This window comes from Ursus americanus, chromosome 26 (genome assembly GCF_024610735.1).
Source record: "Ursus americanus isolate L20-20 chromosome 26, mUrsAme1.1.p, whole genome shotgun sequence".
Lineage (NCBI taxonomy): Eukaryota > Metazoa > Chordata > Mammalia > Carnivora > Ursidae > Ursus > Ursus americanus.
This window is the reverse complement of record NC_142152.1, coordinates 6,159,433-6,177,770: the sequence shown is the minus strand read 5'-3', so window position 1 is coordinate 6,177,770 and position 18,338 is coordinate 6,159,433. Positions and strand designations below refer to the sequence as shown.

General features: G+C 42.9%; 1 protein-coding gene across 2 annotated transcripts in view; it reads left to right on the top strand.

Annotated features, from left to right (window-relative positions):
* The first annotated feature begins 4,956 nt into the window (after nt 1-4,956).
* The window catches only part of GNG2 (G protein subunit gamma 2), a 117,228-nt gene continuing 103,846 nt past the window's right edge, over nt 4,957-18,338 (top strand). The window contains exon 1 of one of the 2 annotated variants that reach the window (XM_087855973.1): nt 4,957-5,085. The gene's annotated coding sequence lies outside the window, so the exon portion shown is untranslated. Of the gene's footprint in view, nt 5,086-8,452; nt 8,551-18,338 lie in introns of those variants that run through there. The other variant, XM_045810372.2, reaches the window with a different exon arrangement.

Sequence of the window (18,338 nt, the reverse complement as noted above, 5' to 3'; positions counted from 1 at the left end):
ATGGTAAGAAGAAGGCAGCCTCCAATCTAGGGTGGGTGAAAGGAGATTTCTTCTCCATCAGCCCTAGAGGGTGCATTATAAATGAACACCTTTCTAGACACGAATTGGGAGAAATGAACCTGTTAGCCATGCAGCAGTGACCCTTGGAGTGGAGGACACAGCTGGTTGTTAAGAGAACACGGTGAACAAACGTGACTCGGCAGCACGTGCGTACCCATGCACCACATGAAATCTACACAGAAGTCTTCGTGGTAATTCCTTTCGGTAATGAGGCGTACCTGTTCGGAACCCACACCAGAACCAACAGCTTGATCTCTTATTTATGCTAAACCTCATCATTTATATATAGTATGAATAGGAATAGTGAGTTTCGGTTATTCTTGTGTTCATTCACCTCACAAAGATTTAGAATTTACTGTGGACCAGGCACCATCAAGACGTGGGCTAATCAAGATAAGCACAGAGTTATCTTCCTAGAAATTTAGGGGTAGAAAGGTGTTTTGATTTTCCCATCGGATGATTGTCAGAAATGGTAGGTCTTTGAAGAATTTCTTTAGACTATTATTCCAGAATAAAATAGGAGTCTGTTTCACTAACAATTAAGCAAATCTATTCATTCTGAACACTTTCACTTCTTCCTTGAAATCTTATTTTTCTCTAGCGGTGTCCCCTCAGTTATGAGCATATACAACTTCTTATCCCTCTGGACTGTATTATTTGAAGTTGCTGCCCCTTTCTTCAGATGTAAACCCACTGATACATGTAAACGTTAGGTAAGGATACAGGTCATGTAGTTTTCTGCTCTTAAAGGTTAGAGTGCCAGGTGTGTTTAGTGGGTATTGGTGGGGTTTTCTTAGTCATAGTTATGCTATTACTTTTTAGTTCATATGAATCTACCTACTTTCTGGATGTAAAATTTGAGGTTGGGGAGTTAGGAGAAATGTACATAAATATTTTAGCAGCAAACAAATGACTTGGCTGTGGTCTGGGTGAATTCCAGTATTTTGAGCTGGGAAGGATGCAATGACAGTCACTGATCTTGAGCAAGTAACCCATTCTTTTCACTTGAAAACAAAGCCATAAAGGACAATGTACAAATAATGACAAACCTGCTTACCAACAAGATACTATAAGACTGTATTAATCTTTTTAAAATTATGAATAAACCCACAAATGTTTGGCTTATAATATCCCCCTAAAATTAATCTGTGTCCCTTACTTGGCACACTTTTGCCTTTATTCATACATGCAACAAATATTTATTGTATACCTACTATGCGCTGTGCACTAAGCATTGCAGAAGGTACTAGATATACCGCAGAGTAAGACATTACATGTGTATTCCAGAATTCCACATATGGTACACGAGAGAGAGAAAGAGAAACACACAATGACAATCAAGTTGTCAAGATGATAAGAAGTAGAACCAGGAGAAGCAGGAGGTGATTTGAGGATGAGGGGGTGCTAAGCCTACCCCAGCCATTTCTTTTCTTCTTCTTCTTCTTTTTTTTTTAATTTATTTATTTATTATTTGAGAGAGGGAGAGAGTGACTGCTGCAGGGGTGTGGTGCAGGAGGGACAGAGTGAGAGGGAGAGAGAGGATCCCAAGCAGACTCCCCGCTGAGTGCAGAGCCCAAGGCAGGCTCAATCTCAGGACCCCGAGATCATGACCTGAGCCCAGATCAAGAGTGGGATGCTTAACTCATTGAATCACCCAGGTGCTGCTAGCCCAGCCATTTTCTTTGAGAAAACTGCACACATGAAAATAGTAATTTCCCGAGGAATCATATTATTTTTGTCAAGTCAATAATTTGAGATTTCTGCATTTACTATATACCACCCAATTCTTCTCTGTTGAAATTTCCTTACGAAATACTTTATGTGATGCTTAAAGAATTTGAATAATTTCTCACTAATGTAACTGACATCATTTTTGTAACATTTCACAGGAAGTTATAGCAAATGTTTTGCATTACTGAAGATGCACCTTCGAGTGTACAGATTTGCACGTAATCAGTTGATAACACTTTATAGGAACTGTCTTTGTATGGTGGGACTTCATTATCATCTGAGCAGATAACGGATTTTCATTCTAGTTTAATATTAGGTGGTAACGTCAGGCCCTGTCCCTTTTTGACATCAGTAGCACATTTTCCACCTTGCCGTGTCTTCTCATTTTCCAATTTCTGAGGACATTTTGGGTGATGTTGTAAGCTACCACGGTGATTTGTTTGCTCATTCTCTTAGAATTTTGTAAAATGTATGTTCTTGTGTTTTCACGGTGGTCAGTAGCACTCCTCACCATCTCCCACAGGGTTTAATTGTTTAGATTCGGTTAAAGTCAACAAACGTGTTCTGAGTGCACACGGCATGCCAAGTACTAGGCAAGGCGCTGGACACACAGAGAGGCCAGTCCTTGTCCTCAGGTTGCTTAGTAGACTAGAGTGGACTCTGTAGGAGAGACAGTCACCACCCAGCACCTCACACCACAGAGCCTTCCTCAATGCCTGTGCTTCTGTTTCTGAGATTTATCATAGGAAAATTCAAAGTGAGAACCCAGGAGAAAAACAGGCGGGGGGCGGGGGGACCAAGGTCAAGAGTTAACCTATGAATACTCTTTACAGGAGGAAAATCAACAAAGACATCAAGACCTTGAGGCCTGGGAATGTCTTCTTTTATTCTCCAGCCTTTCGTTAACTATTTACTATCGAAATAGATCACCCTCTCTGGCTGACATATTTGGCCCAGAAAAATCACATCTTGCCTTTCTGCCTTGCCCACAAATGGTTGGAGTTCTTACTGTATTCCCATTCTTTCAAGACACTTCAAAATGATTTATTTGTGTGATGTTAATCTCACCGATTCGTATCCTTTAATTCCGATATTCCTTCTAGTGGTTGTTTTTCCCAGGCTCTATCGTGCACCGTGCTCTCTAACCTCTGTCATACTTTGTTGCTGACTCCCTCCTCTTGATCCTGTTCCTTGCTTCCTGTTGTCCCTGATTTTCTGTGTGAATGTTCAGAGACTTTTTAGAGGGAACAAGTTGTATTTTGCAGAACTGCTGTTTCTGTTTTTACAGTAACAATGCATTTGGTTTAAACTCTTTCATCAACCCAGTCAATAGTCCAGCTCCCACTTCTGTCGCTGGAGGGTCTAGAACATTGCCTTCTTTTGGGAAGACCAGAACTGCAGACACATTGCAGGCAATGTCCACTCGGGGAGTGTCTAGCCTTCTTCAGCCTGGCCAGACTCCCCCTATTGGACTCTACATCCAGGCCTCCCTGACTTACTTCCAGCCCTGGCTCTGCCTCCCTCCCCCTCTCCAGCCTTCTTCCTTCCTGCTTCCCTCAATACTTAGAGTCTTCTCCAGCTTCATGGTTAGCCTTCCGGCTCCCAGCTTCCAGCAGCCCTCAGCCTCCGAACCCACCCCCACCCTACCCATTAACACTTGGGTTTGTTTTCTCATGAGGTGTTAAGGAAAGCAAATTTCTAGAACTCATTCATCAGTGGCAACCTCCCCAGGGCTTTATGCATGTAACACACACACACACACACACACACACACACACACTTGGGTTAATAACCCAAATTGGTTTAATTTTGGTGACATTTCAGGCAATATCAGAGAAGTATCTGGGGGGCTTCACACTATTCCACTTAATCCTCTCGATAGCCCTGCCCAAGCTAAAGGGAAAGCCAAACTCATGCTTTTAACATTTTGTCCTCTAGAGGAAGCCTTGGCCATTACTCTGTAGTCCCTTGTCCTACTAGCTTTTCTGCTGGACCATGAAACAGGGACTGCCATTTTTCATTAGTGAGGGGCAGCCACTGTGTCTCGAGAAAAAGCTATTCTCTCTGCCTCCCTCACCCCCTGACTCTCTTTAAACCAAACATGATTCAGTCTTCTTGACTCCTGACAGCTGGGGGTAGGCTCAGATGTCTGGGCAGAGGCAGTGACTCTGGGACACAAAGATCTGAGTGGGACAAGATTTATTAATATGTGAATTCGCCTTCCTCCCATTTCACTCTCCTCTCTTCGTGACAGCCCACCCGTGCACTCCAGGAGTGGCTTTGCCGGTATGGTGCATGGCTCCTGTCTGGTACAACAGAACGAGAAAGGATAGACATCAAAACTGAACATGGACAGAAAAGGAGGGAGGACTTAGCCAGAGAAGGCAAGTCAGTCAAAATAGTAAAGAACTAGTAGGCATGGTGAGGGCGGAGGAGAGAGAGGAACAATATTGTCAAGAGATTGGAGAAGAGTTTGGGGATCTGGCATACGAGAGCCTCTGGGACAGCTGCGAGGTGGCAAAGACTGGAGCGTGCGGGAGGGAATGTGAAAAGTGTTTCTGGCTTATAAATTAGTCTCTTTAAAGTTCATCCAGAAATGCAAGTAAAGAACAGCTTTCTTTCCTTTTTTTCGATTTCTTTTTAAAATCTATTTTTTAAAATTACTTTTTGTTGCCAGATTGGGCTTCTTTAAGCAGTTTTGTGCAGACATAGAACCAAGATTCACCTATATAACAAAAATTCAGAAGTTGGCGCTCAGGTACAGGGCTTTCAGCAGCTTGCGAAGAAAATCGAGGCATTATTGTTTCTTATCCCGTGGCCAACTTCTCTTCTCAGACCTTTCCCTTTTCTTCCCCTCCCCAGGCACCCACAGGAATACAAAGACGGGTTTGGAATTTCTGCCAACGATGCCTTTTTATCATACAAACATCTGTTCACGACCTGCTCTGTGACAAGCAAAGATGAATGGAACATGGCCCTAACTTTAAGGGGCTCAAATAGCCACAGGTGAGGTGGACACAGAACCACTCATTAAAGCCACGCGCAGTTCGTGCTGACGTGGAGGGAGAGGCGAGGCACCGCGCCTTCTCGGGGCGGGAAACGCCGGGCGCTGTGTGTGTGCTCAGAGTAGGCTTCTGAGTGGAGCTGAGTCTGAGGGGATGAGGACGGGTTGCCAGCCAACCAAATGCAGGAAGGGATGAGGGCATTTCTGGCAAAAGGAAGAGCATATGCCAAGATGCGCAGGAGAAAAGAAGCACGCCGCGGACGTGGGCTTGCTGCAGGTGGGGTAATAAGGTGAGCGTGTAGTTGTGTGACATTCTGCAAGGCCTTGTGTGCCAGGCGAAGGAGTGAAGACTTGTGTCCTGTAGGCCAGGGGGAAGGGCGATACTGACAAAGTACAGGAGGACAGTGACGGTACCCACTGCTCACGTTAGCAGCGTACTTCTAGTGGGCACAGCTTGGAGACTGGAGGTAGGAGGGCTCAGGAAGGAGTCTTGCAGTCACATAGGCGAAAGCGAAGCATTTATGTAATAAGGCCGTGGCAAGGAAATAGGAAGGATTTGGTCAAAGGGATAGTTTGGTGGTGGGAGTGAAAGGGTGAGGACCTTTCAGTCGGACACCGGGTAAGAAAGACAAATAGTTTTGATAGTGTTCTTATATACTTTTAAGATTTTATTTATTTATTTTAGAGAGAGGCAGTGAGAGAGGGAACACAAGCAGGGGGAGTGGGAGAGAGAGAAGCAGGCTTCCCGCTGAGCAGGGAGCCCCATGCGGGGTTTGATCCCAGAAGCTGGGATCATGACCTGAGCCGAAGGCAGACGCTTTCACGCTTTCACGGCTGAGCCACCCAGGTGCCCCACCCCCATCTTCCTTCTGTGGGCAACTGGTTTGTTGCTCATTACATGATATGGAGAATATAGAAAGAGGGACACGATTTGCTTGAGGCAATATATAAAATTTGGGAAATGTTGACGGCAAGGGACATTCACCTAGAATGTGCAGTAATGCAGGAGAGCTATCGGGCCAAAACGATGGCCTCTTTCTGACCATCAACCTCTTCTACATGGTGGACGTAAGAAATACGAGGTACCGATGCCTACAAATAGGACCACTGATGAAAGGTGGAGTATTTTACAGGTTTTTGTGTTATGCGTTGATAAAACGCATTGAGGATAGGCTCATGTTTAGTTACTAATGGCATGTACTGTTCATGGTGAGATGTAATTATATCTCCTAAGAAATGAATGCTTTGTAGACTGTGTGTGTACTTACTATGCTTGTGTTAAGAGATCTGAACTGGATTCATCTTCTCTCTTGGCAAAACTATACCCCCATAGTTTTCTTCTCCAGAAAAAGAGGCTATTAGGACCAGTTGAAAGCAATGAGGTTAATGACAGAAAGATCTTAAAATCTTGTTTTCAGCTGTGAAGGGAGGTTGGTTGGGAGCCCACAGCAATGGCCAGGTGAACCTGTTAAGAGTTTTCTAAGGGCCAGAGGTAGAAGAGCTAATCAGAAGGCAACAGGCCAAATTCCTGCCAGATTTCATTCTCTGAAAGAGATTTTCCTGTGTAGATGTAAGGGTAAGTACCAGCCACTCTCTACTAGTTGAGAGAGTGTGTGAGAAGGACAGAGAGAGAACTGTCTGAATCCGGAGTTAACGCCGAAATCCCCTAGTCTAAAATTAACCAGAGATTTGTTTCCATAATCTTTCCAGTCATTAATAATTGTGCTTCTCATTTTTGTTAGGCCTTGTATCATATATACTGTATTTAAATTTTTATTTAAAAGCTCCTGGTAACCTTTGACATGAAGATTTGTGGTTTGGAGTTAATTCACGTCTGATTTTCATTGGGTTGCAGGACACAGTGGGAATCGATGTGCATTCTCTGCCCCTACTACATTTCTGTTTGCTGGTGGTTTAAAAGTAGTTCCTTTATTTTTAATCTTAAAACAATCCATTTTGTAATTTTCTGATGTTAGTGAATTAACATTAGCGTCCTTTTTGATCAAAGATTTCCAGAAAGAAAAGCAAACTCTGTTCATGGAACATTCAGTCAAAACACAGGGTATACTAGGATTCAGAACATTCCATAGAAATTAAATTCTGTACCTTCCAGGTTAATGTGCTGTGGTCTCAAGGTGGTTTAGGAAGATGTGCTGGAGGGTTCAGGCAAGACTGGATCAAAAAAGGTGGAGTTGTGCGATTAACTCCCCTTGGCTAGGGAGGATTAGCTTTCCAGGCAATGAAGCCTAGAGAGAGGTTTCTTAACAGCACTGCCTGGACACTGGAAGGATTTTCCCCCACCCCCAGACCATGTTTAATTGTAGCTTTCCCAAAGTACCTTGTATTAATATTGAGGGGAGAGTGACTCACAAGCTGAATAAATTGTCACCAAGAGCATGGGGGTTTAGTGGTGAATATACTAACTGCGGGGAATCCAGAAACAGGACAGGGCCTGGTGTGACTGCTGACTGTCAAAGTCCCTAGCCGTCTCTGAGCTTCCACATCCTCTAAGAATAATAGGGGCTAATATGTATTGAACATTTCCTAAGTCCCAGGAACTATTAGCATTTTGTGTACATCTCATTTAATCCTCACGTTCTGCTGTGGGATGGGACTATAATCCTCTCCATTTTGCAGATGAGGAAGTCCAGGACCACAGGAGTTAAGTAGTTTACTCAAGTTCATATGGTCAGTAATGACAGCTTGGATTCCAAGCCTGGTGGACAGACTCCCTTACCCATAACATTACACCACATCCTAAAGTGAGGGGAAAGGACTAGAGGACCATCATGAGGGTCCTTAGGGCCCCACCAGTGTGAGTGTGCCAGTGTGTGTGTGTGGGGGGGGGGGCAGAGATCTATTTCTAGGCTGGGAATTCACAGCGTTCAGCTCCACCCGTTGCTTCCCACCACCAGAGAATCTTTTGGGAATATGTCTTCACTGCTAGGCTACAGGTAGCAGTGCAGCACTTGGTTTGGCTCCTGTGCCCCACAAGGATCCTTAACCAGGGCCAATCCTTTCTGAGCACGTGGGTTAAGTCAGATCTCCGTGGTAGTGGGACCTTGGAAAAACCAAGCGGCAGCAGTGTTGGCTGCAGAGCAAGCTGCTGCAACAAGAAGCTGCAAGCGGCAGGCTCGCAGCGAGCTGCCGTGAAAGGGACCACAGTAAACCGGGGCAGCCATTGGGGCTGGGGCTGGGTTTCGGGGCCAGAACCTGGCCAGGGGCTGTGGCCCCCCAAAACCAACAGCAGCAGCACCCTCAACAACTGGCCGGCTCAGGCTAAGAAGCCGGCTGCGCTTGGGGAAGGGGGCCGGCCAGGCCGTCGCTGGAAGCTGTCGTGGAGGTGAGGGAAGGAAGGAACAGAGGAACCAGAGGGACTTGGAACCAAGGGGAGAGTGGCTCTGGTCACGCTAGTGCGAGCCGCGCAGCAGGAGACGACAGCGCGAGCTTGAATTAGAGGGAGAGAAGCGGCTACGAGCTGCCGAGCAGAGGAGGAAGTGGGAGATGCGCCGCTTCCTGTAGAAGCACGCTGACTGGAGACAAAGCTGGGTGGGGACTAGTCCCGGGGCTGCAGGCGCCGCGGCCACACACGCGCAGCGCGCAGCGGCCGCTCCGTGGCAGCTCCTACTACCGCGGGGCTGGGCGGGGCGGGCTGCGCGGGGCGCGCGGGGCGGGGCGGGCTGCGCGGGGCTCGCCTGCACACTCCGGCTCGCACACGGGAGACCAGCCGCTCTCGACCGGCCGCGGGCGCCAAGGTAAAGGGGACGCCGTGGGCTCGCTCCTTTCTCAGCGAGAAAATGACCCCCGCCTGCGGTTTTCAGGGCGGATTGCTGAGGGAGGATAGGGACTGTGCTTCAGGATTGGGGGAAAGGGTTAGGATGGGTTCTTTGAGAAGGGCTTTTGAGAATGACCAAATCTGTGGCACATTTGCCTTAAAAAAAAATCATCATTAGCGCCTAGCTTTGGTGATTTGTCAGGAAAGCACACTCCCTGCGAAGAGCCGTTTGCATAGTTCTCTCGGAAGAAAAGCAGGGATCGGTTGAAATCAATTGGGGCTCGGAAGCTGTGGGCTCATCATCTGAGCGTTGCAGTCCCCTCATTTTAAGGCTGTAAGTGGAGGAAGATGTTGGTTGTATTATCTTTCTTACATATTTCACTGAGGTGTCTTGTGTGTTGCAGTGTAATGACTGTGATTTAGCCTTTTTTTCTTTTCTTTCTTTCTTCTTCTTTTTTTTTTTTTTTTTTGGTTATATCCTTTTGTACTCAGAATTTGCCAACAAAGACTGGAATTGCGTATGTGAGGGGCAGTATTTACCGTTTAAAAAACAGTGTCTTCCTCCGTCTGCTCTGTGCAGCTGCTTTTAGGATAGCCTCAGAAACAGCTACCATAGCCGGTAGGTCTGCTCCTAAAGTTGCATCCTTTCTCAGAGGAGCGTGGCGGGTTTCACTTGTCCAGAATCAGACGTGTATGGGTTTGATGTCCATGTGGATTGTGTTCATCTGTGGGTCAAGATGCACGTTAACCTCAATGGGGGACAAAATGTGAAAGTGGAGCTGGGTTATTTCCTGACCTGTATACCCCGTAAACAGAGCCAAATAGTAAAATCAGAACCCACTTTTTGTTCTTCGATCATCTTGAGCAATGGATCCTGTTAATGAGAGTCCGTGACCATGACTTGTTCAAATTTATGAATGATATGTAAAAGTCCAATAAATAGGTCTAGCAGAGTGAAAATGACATTGTGAGATTTCTTTGGCAGGGTATGTAGGAGAAAGAGTTTAAGACCCTGGTGAAGCATGATTTAAGAAATTAAGCTTTGTCTCCAATGGGAAGTGTGGGTGAGCAATAAATGGTCATTGATAAGAGGTTTTTTTCTTGAATTTTTAGAATGAAAGGAAAGACATTTTCAAAGGAAAGAAAGAATTGCATATAGTGGAGTAAAAAATAGTAAAAAGGTCATATTTAGATACTCACAAATTCTTAAAATACAGGTTTTTAAACACTCAATATGCCGTTGAGAGTGTGTATGCTTCCTCCTTTATCACTGTTCTCAGTTATGAAGAGCTGTAAGGTCTGTTTTTTTAATGCCATCTTTCTGAAATTGATTTGGCATCTCAAAATTTGTGGTGTAGCAGCTCATTTTCAGAGATAAGAATCTTTACGTACTAAAGAAAAAAATGTCTACTTTTCTGAGGTTACTTGTTAAACTTGTACTGTGTCTAAGGGGCAAAATATTGCTGGTTTTGAGTTTCCCTGTGGACTCATTGAATTTAATCAAACCTGTAGGCAAGATAAGTCATTCCATGTATTTCAGAGTTGCACTTTGCATTTCCCTCCTAAAGTATAAAATCTGTAAAGATAATCTTCCACAGAGGAGATGGAGGGTAGATCTTGGATCCAGAATGCCCCTAATCGGAGTTCCATGATCAAGCCACCTGTCATTAAATGAAGTAGAAAGTTGGGAATCTGGGCTCTATGAGAATGGGGCTCACCCCTTGGTACTTACTCATCTACAGGCTGTGTATTCACTGGATCGTGCCAACACCCTGCTTTGTTTGAGGATGTGTAGACAATCTGCGTTATTCTTCTCTGTGTGTTTCACAAAACTGAAACCTTGGCTCTTAGGCGCAGGAGAGTCAAGAGGGCCCCCTGTTCTCTTTCATAAAACAGCTGAGAGCTGCCTATTTTCTGCACCACACACAACATTTCCTTAATTGTTCAATTCCATCTTGAAGCACAACATTAGTGAGTAACAGCTGATCAGTAACTGTGATGGTAGAAGGTTTAGGAAAAAGATAAAAATGCCTCACTGCTATAAAATGAGGCTCTTTCCCCTTGTTCTGGCCGTATGGAATATTGAAAGACATAATGCTTTTGCCCAGAGTATTCAGGGGCTTTTGAGGGAGTTGCCCTCCAGTAAAATTTTAATCGTATTTTTTTTTTTTCTGCCATATGGCCAATGGCTGAGTGGAAACATGACTCCATTATTTCATGGCCAGCCCTGGGCCTCATATGGTGGACACATAGTGAATGTATTTGGTGGACTGACATTTTTAGCCCACTTCAGAAGGCAGGTCTAACTTTTAAGTATAAAAGCTCTATCGTCAAAGCAGAAAGCCAGTTCAAAAAGACAACTGTGGGTAGAATAAAAGAACATTGTGGAGTGAAAAGAACACGGGCTTCGAGAGTCAGGCAGATCTGCCTTTGAATCCTACCACTGGTTCTTACTACCTGACCCGATACGTTAACGTATAAACCTTAGTTTCTTCCTTGTAAAGAGAAGTTAATAGTACATAATCAGGGCTTAATTTTTGTTTGTTTTGTGGTGTTTTGGTTTTGCTTTTGTGTGTGACTATGTGAGTACCTGGTACGTAGTAGGTACTCAGATGTCAGTTTTCCTTCCCTGGTGGCATAAGGAAAAGTTAGCATATCTTTCACCTTTTTTCTACCTCCAAGGTTCCAGGAGACACTTTTTTTTTTTAATTGAAGTAAAATATGTATAACATAAAATTTCCCTTTTTAACTATTTTTAAATAAATCTGTGGCATGAAGTATATTGACATTGTTGTATAACCATTACTACTTATTCATCTGCAGATCTTTTTCATTTTCTCAAACTGAAACTATTCCCACTAAACAATAACTCCCCATTTCCTCCTCCCTGCAACCCCTAGCAACCACCATTCTACTTTCCATCTCTGAATGTGACTACTCTAGGTACCTCACACACGTGGAATCCTACGGTATGTCTTTTTGGGACTGGCTTCGTTCACTTACCATATGTCTTCAGAGTTCATCCATGTTGTAGCAGGTGTCAGAATTTCCTTTTTTTAGGCTGGATAATATCCCATTGTGTGTATATACCGTGCGTTGTTTATTCATTCATCTGTTGGACAGTGGGGTTGCTTGCACGTTTTAGCTATTATAAGTAATGCTGCTGTCAACATGCTTGCACAGTTATCTGTTTGAGTCCCTGCCTTCACTCTTTTTGGGTACCCAGAATTGAATTGCTGGATTAAATTGTAATTCTTTTTAATTTTTTGAAGAATGGCCATCATATTTTCCACAGTAGCTGTGCCATTTTACAATCCTATAGCAGTGTACTGGAGTTCCAGTTTCTCCTCGTCACCAGCACTTGTTATTTCTTGGAGGGTTTTTGTCTTTGTTCTTGATAGTAGTATACTAATGGGTATGAATTAGTATTTCTTTGTATTTGCAATTTGCATTTCCCTAAAGATTAGTGATGTTGAACATCTTTTCATGGGCCTGTTGGCCATTTGTGTATCTTCTCTAGAGAAATGTTTACTCAAATCCTTTGCTCATTTTTTAATTGGATTGTTTTCAAGGAGATATTTTTAAATGGTGAGATCTCTTAACATAGTGTGTCCTAAAGATCCTGATTATAATATTTGTATTTAATCTCCTGCATATACCAGTATTATCCCTGCCCAAGTAAAATACTTCTCTCAGAAGTAACTTTTAAAATCAAAAAGAGAAAGTAAGAAAATCTGCATAGCTCCTGATAATTGGTGATATCAAGAACCCGATAGTGAAAATTAAACCCCTATTGTAGACAGTCACACAAGTGACCCTGCTGGTCACATGTGGATCAGGCTACTACAAAGAGGCACTGGGGGACTGTCATTCCCACGTCTTTCTAGTTTCCTCTCATTAGCTGGATGAGAAAGAATACCCCATAGTTGGCAGGGCCAGAAAAAGGGAAGAGCATCTAAAGTACTAAATTGTTTTCCAGCTCTTTATAATGGAGAGGATTAACCTATTGAGAATGGGCTATGGTAGTTAAAAAACAAGAGATTTCTGAGAGCGGTTTCTACTAACGAAATGTAATTCTAATCTGAATTTGACTTTTGAAATCACTTTTGAAAATAGAGAATCCTTCTGGGTCTCATTTCCCGCTACACATTTCACCCCTGATTCTGAAACTGGTGAGGCAGTGTGTGGACAGAGCTGAGGGGAGTTGGGCAGGAAGATGAAGTGGGACTCTGTTAAGAGCAACAATGTCTGAGATTTGTGGTGTGGGTATGGAGGTTGACCTTGAATGGTTTGAAGAGCTCCTGAATGATCATATGTGAAATTCTTTTTTTTTTTTTTTTTAAAGATTTTATTTATTCGACAGAGACAGAGACAGCCAGGGAGAGAGGGAACACAAGGAGGGGGAGTGGGAGAGGAAGAAGCAGGCTCATAGCGGAGGAGCCTGATGTGGGGCTCGATCCCATAACGCCGGGATCACGCCCTGAGCCGAAGGCAGACGCTTAACCGCTGTGCCACCCAGGCGCCCCCATATGTGAAATTCTTGTAATGCACTCTTTGTGTGTGTGGGTTGGTTGGTTGAATAATGAACCCCACTTTGTTTAATTTGCAAATCTATTTATTCTACAATTACTGGGAGGATCCATGACTGGCTTTACTAGATCCAGGTGGAGAAGGGAATTACAGAGCTGTGTTAAGATTTAGTCCCTGGCCTGTGACCTCATAGAATGGTACAACTGATAATGACCTGGGGATGAGCTTGACATTCATCAGACTCTCCATGATGGATAATAGAAGAGGCCCAGAATATAAGTTACCTTTCTAGACTTGCACAGATGATTAATACCTTACTGCCCAATACAATCTCCATTTCACCTCCCTCCATATTAGGGCAAATGGACAGAGAAAGTCTTTACACTTTGTCACTTTTAAAATTGTAAGACGAAATTATTTTCTTTAAAAAGAAGACTGTAATGTTTAAATTTAACATCCTATGTAAGTATGCAGTTTCTCTGTTCAAATTTGTTGAAATGTAAAGATGCCACAGTGGAATTTGAGATTCAGATTTTCAGGTAAGAGTGTTAGAAATGTATATATATGTTCCCCCAAACCTTTATGTTAAAGAAAATAAGCTGTATTTAATGGGAGTCATTGTTCAGAAAATCTCTAGGGGACTTCACTAAACATTAAAGAGAGGGAGCTCAATCTTAAACTCTAGTGATAACATGTTTCTTAGAAATGGTACCACTGTATGCCAAGGCTTGAGATAAGACAGGATCAGCTCTTTTATCTCTTGGCAAATATATATAAACAGTCAAACTCTTACTGGAGAGGCTTGGGAAAACCAGTCCCTTGACTCCTTCCTCCCTGTTCCTTTGGCCTTTCCTTGTCTCCCTGACAGCCTTGTTGTCAGGGTCAGACCTTCCCACAATCCTTTCCTCAGGCACCTAGTACTCAGAGCTAATAAAGAGGGTCTAAGTTGGGTTCTACTCCACATTCACTGGAACATCAGCAGGGCCATTGCTATTCTTTGAAAACCCTTTTCTTCTTTTTTTGCATGTCATATGTTACTATCCCCTATGCATTTTGAATAAATCCATTAAACCCAAGTCCTACCTTTATTTATTACAGGTGACCTTACTTCTGTTTATCTGAGAAGGCATATATTACAGGCTTCCTCAACCTCATTACTTACCACCTCAGAATTTCTCTGTGTCTCCATTCATTCTCTTCCCCTGTCTTCCTCGGTCAAATTAACATAGCCTTTTGCTGAAGCCAGGAGTTAAACTCTCTACTTGGACTCTCCATTCCATTTCCTTTTACTTTGTAGGGGACTATGTTCTGACAATAATTCTATCTCTTTCCTATGTATTTGGTTTCTTCTTTTTATTGGCCCTTTCCTCTTTGCCTGCAGATGTGTTCACACACATAAATTTAAAATTACACCTGCTGCCAACAAAGCTTCCCCTTGACTTTTATAACCTCTACTAAACTGTTCTTCTACCTGTAGAGGAAGAAAAATAGTTTTCCCACTACCCTTCTAAGTTCTCATTTGGGAACCCTGTAGGAAAAGGCAGATTAATAAGAGAACAGCAAACAGGTTTATTAACATGTGTACCTCATGTATACATGGGACATACCCAGGGAAAAGTGAGTAACTCTCAGTGGTGGCTTAGAATTCAGGCTGAAATACCATCTTCAGCTCAAGACAGAGGAGGAGTAGAGGAGGCCAGTTATGGGAAGATGATCAGGAAAAGCATGGTAAATAAAAGTAAGATTTGTTATGCAGACTTAAGTTCATGCCTGTCTACTGACTAGAGTCTAGTGATTTAGTCGTCCTTCTCTTCAGGTAGGAGAGGGAGGCACCCTTATAAATGGAGATTTCCTTTATAAATGTAAATTTCCCTCACACAAACGGTAACTTCTAGTCTGTTTTCAGAATTTCTCCTGTGTCTGCTGTTTCCCAGAATAACCTGCTCAAAATAATCCTTATGTCAAGGAGGCATATTTTGGGGTGGCACATTCTGCCACCCTTCATAGTTCTCTGGAGGCTCCTAACTTCCCCACTAACTCCCAAGCTCTGCTCCCTAAATATGTTCTCAAGATTTTAATTTTCTGCCCCTTAATTTCTCCCTCTCCCTTTATCAGATCCTTTTCTATGATTTCAGTCATTGTCACTAAGCAGGTCAGTTGCAAATTTGGTCCTTCATCCTGATCACTCATCTGCTGTCTAAACTTGTACATCAAGCACCCTGCAAACATTCATCCCACTGAAAATGAAACTCACATGTCCAAATCAGTGCTACCATTACCTTTCCTCACTCAAAACCATCTCCTACCTGATTCCCTGACTATTAATGACACCCCATTCTCTCAGTCCCTCACTTATAAAAACTCAATTTCAGTTTTTCTCAACAACCATCAAGTTGTAGCCAATCCCATAGCTTTTTGCACTGTCATTAGGAACATATCTTGACACTATCTACTCTTTTCCATGTTGATAGCTGGTGTCTTAGTTCAGGCCCTCATAACCTCCAGCTGAGCTGGTTTGTTTGTGTTCTTGCCTCTCCCTAGAATAACTTTTCTACTTCCCCTTCCACACTTCACCCCATAGTCTTACTTCTATGAATAACCAAATTCCATCTGTTCTGTAAATTCTACCTCTTCCATGAAGCCTTCCTCGGTTTCTTTTCTGCCCTCCCCAGTAAGAAACAATCTTTACCTCCCCTGAAATCTTTTGTTCTTTCTTCACAGCAGTTAGTTAGCACATTTTAGTGTGTATAATGGCTATCTGCATTTTTTCCCCTTCGGCCAGCTCTTTGAGGACAGTGGCCACACCCATTTCCATCTTTGTCTTCCTTATAGCACACAAATACAGTTTTATGGGTTTTTTTTTTTAGTATATATTTTTTTAATTTTTTTAATTTTTATTTTTTTAGTATATTTTTAGTTTCAGCTTTATTGTGGTATAATTGACAAATAAAATGGTAAGATATTTAAAATGTACAATGTGATGATTTGATACACAAATATATTGTGAAAGGATCCCCTCTATTGAGTTAATTAACATGTCCCTCACTTCACATATCTTTTATTTTGTGTGTGTGTAAACATTTAAGTTCACAAATGCAGTTTGTTTACAATTTTTTTTATTTAATGAACTTTCTTTCGTCACTTATTTTTTGGTGCAGACTAGGCTAGATACTGTCGGAGCTCTCTAGGAGCTCATGAACTACAGGGGAAACAGGCAAATGCTGACATAATTACAATCCAGTTGGTCAGCGTGTCCACAAGTCTTAACTGCATGTCTGCAATGTGCCACGTGTCCTTCAAGGGGCCAGAGAGACTTGGATGAACAAAACAGGCCAGTTCTTTGTTTTCTTGGAACTCACATTCTAGTGTTGGGAGAGATCCAGTAAACACATAAACAAATGGCTTTTAGATCTGGCTGCACATTCGATATCACTGAGGGGTACTTTGAAAAAAATACCCAGGTCCAAACCTCAGCCCAGGCTATTAGATCATGGCCAAGTTTGGACCCCATCACCAGAAATACAAGAAAATATCAGGTAGTGAGAAGTGCTGAGATGGATGAAAATAGAAATGGGTTGAATGATGGAGATTGTGCGTATGATGGTGATGGGAATGTGCAATCCCTGAAGACCTCTCTGAGGAAGTGACATTTGAGCTGAGACATGTGGTGAGGAGAATGCCATGTGAGGATCTAGGGAGAGAGGGCCCCCAAGCAGGTGTAGGTGCCTTCCTGATGTAAGGATGGGGTGAAGTTCCAGAGGAAATATGTCCCTTTCAGCTATGTGTATAATATTCTATGAAATAGGTCTTTCCAGAAAGCAGCTTTTCCATTAAACTAGGCAGACTCCAAATGCAGCACACTTGGCTGTTCTGTGGAGTACTTGGTCTGGGTTAAATTTTATTTAGATCAAATTGATTTATAGTCAGGAAGACTGCTCTGTTTAATTATATTTTTCTACACTACAATCAGCACTACAGGGCTTGTTGTCTGAATTAAATGCCAATGTTATTGTTTAAAATAACCTCAGGAATTTGATATTATCTCTTAGAGGAACAAAGTAGAGAAAGCAATGATTTCTGCCCTTAATTCTGTTTGGAGGAACCAAGGAAAACCTCACAGAGGAGTCATTCAAACCACACAGAGTCAAGCGCTAGCTTATGGTTGAATGAGCGAAGATCAACACCTTTCAGCAATCAAGCTGAGAACTAGCATTTGCTGGGCATGCTGTTTGTGCTGCTGTGTGCTGAATACTTTATATACATTACTGTTTGCCGTGAGTTTAAAAACCCTATGAGATGAGAAGAGTGTTTCTCTATCAGACACTTGTGGCTACTGGTAAAGGAACACCCTACTAAAATGGCTTAAACAACAGAATTTGCCGTAAGGCATTCCTGAAGGAATGGTAACTCCAGAGTTATCACAACTGGGCACTGTTCTAGGCAACCTGCATTCTTCTTTTCCACCTGTTCTGACGTCCTTAGCAGGTTGGCGTACTCTCTTAGGCTGGCCCCTTCCCGTGCTTAGATGGCTGCTTTCAGAGTAACAGCTGGATTTCAGTATCTAGAGGCAGAGTGAAGGGACTTATTTCTTTTCACGTACCTCGTAGCAGTGTGACAGAAAAGCTGTCTCCAGCCGAATTTCCCCCACAGTTCACATGCCTTATCTGTAGAGACTAGCAGGTGGAACCGCTGTGATTGGCTTATGTGAGAGTTTCCTCCTGAGGCCATGGAGCAGCCCTGCCTCTCTGAAGAACCCTGTCACCAGATCCCAGAGACAAGGTCTGGCTTTGTTAGCAAAGATGAAGGAGTTAATGATTATCAGGTAGGCAGTCAATGGAGTCTGACACCATTATTATTCCCAGTTTGTAAGTGAAGATAGCAAGGCTCAAAAAGGCTAAATAATACACCAAGATCACACAACTTGGAGTTGAACAGTGTTTCCATGCGTTTCCCTTTGAAAAACACACACATACACAAACAAAGAGCTTGTTTTTGTTAATGGTAGTGGTCTAGCTAGATTGGAGAAAGAATCCTGAAAGAAAATACAAATGGCTAATGCGAGACTTAGTAAAGAATAACCTTCTAAACATATCATTCCAGAAGAAAATACATCAGCTCCTATAAAGCAATAAGAATATCATTTAATTTAGACAACATTTAATTTAGTCTTGTATTATCTCCATTGTAAACACACACACACACACACACACACATACATATAGACACACACACACACAC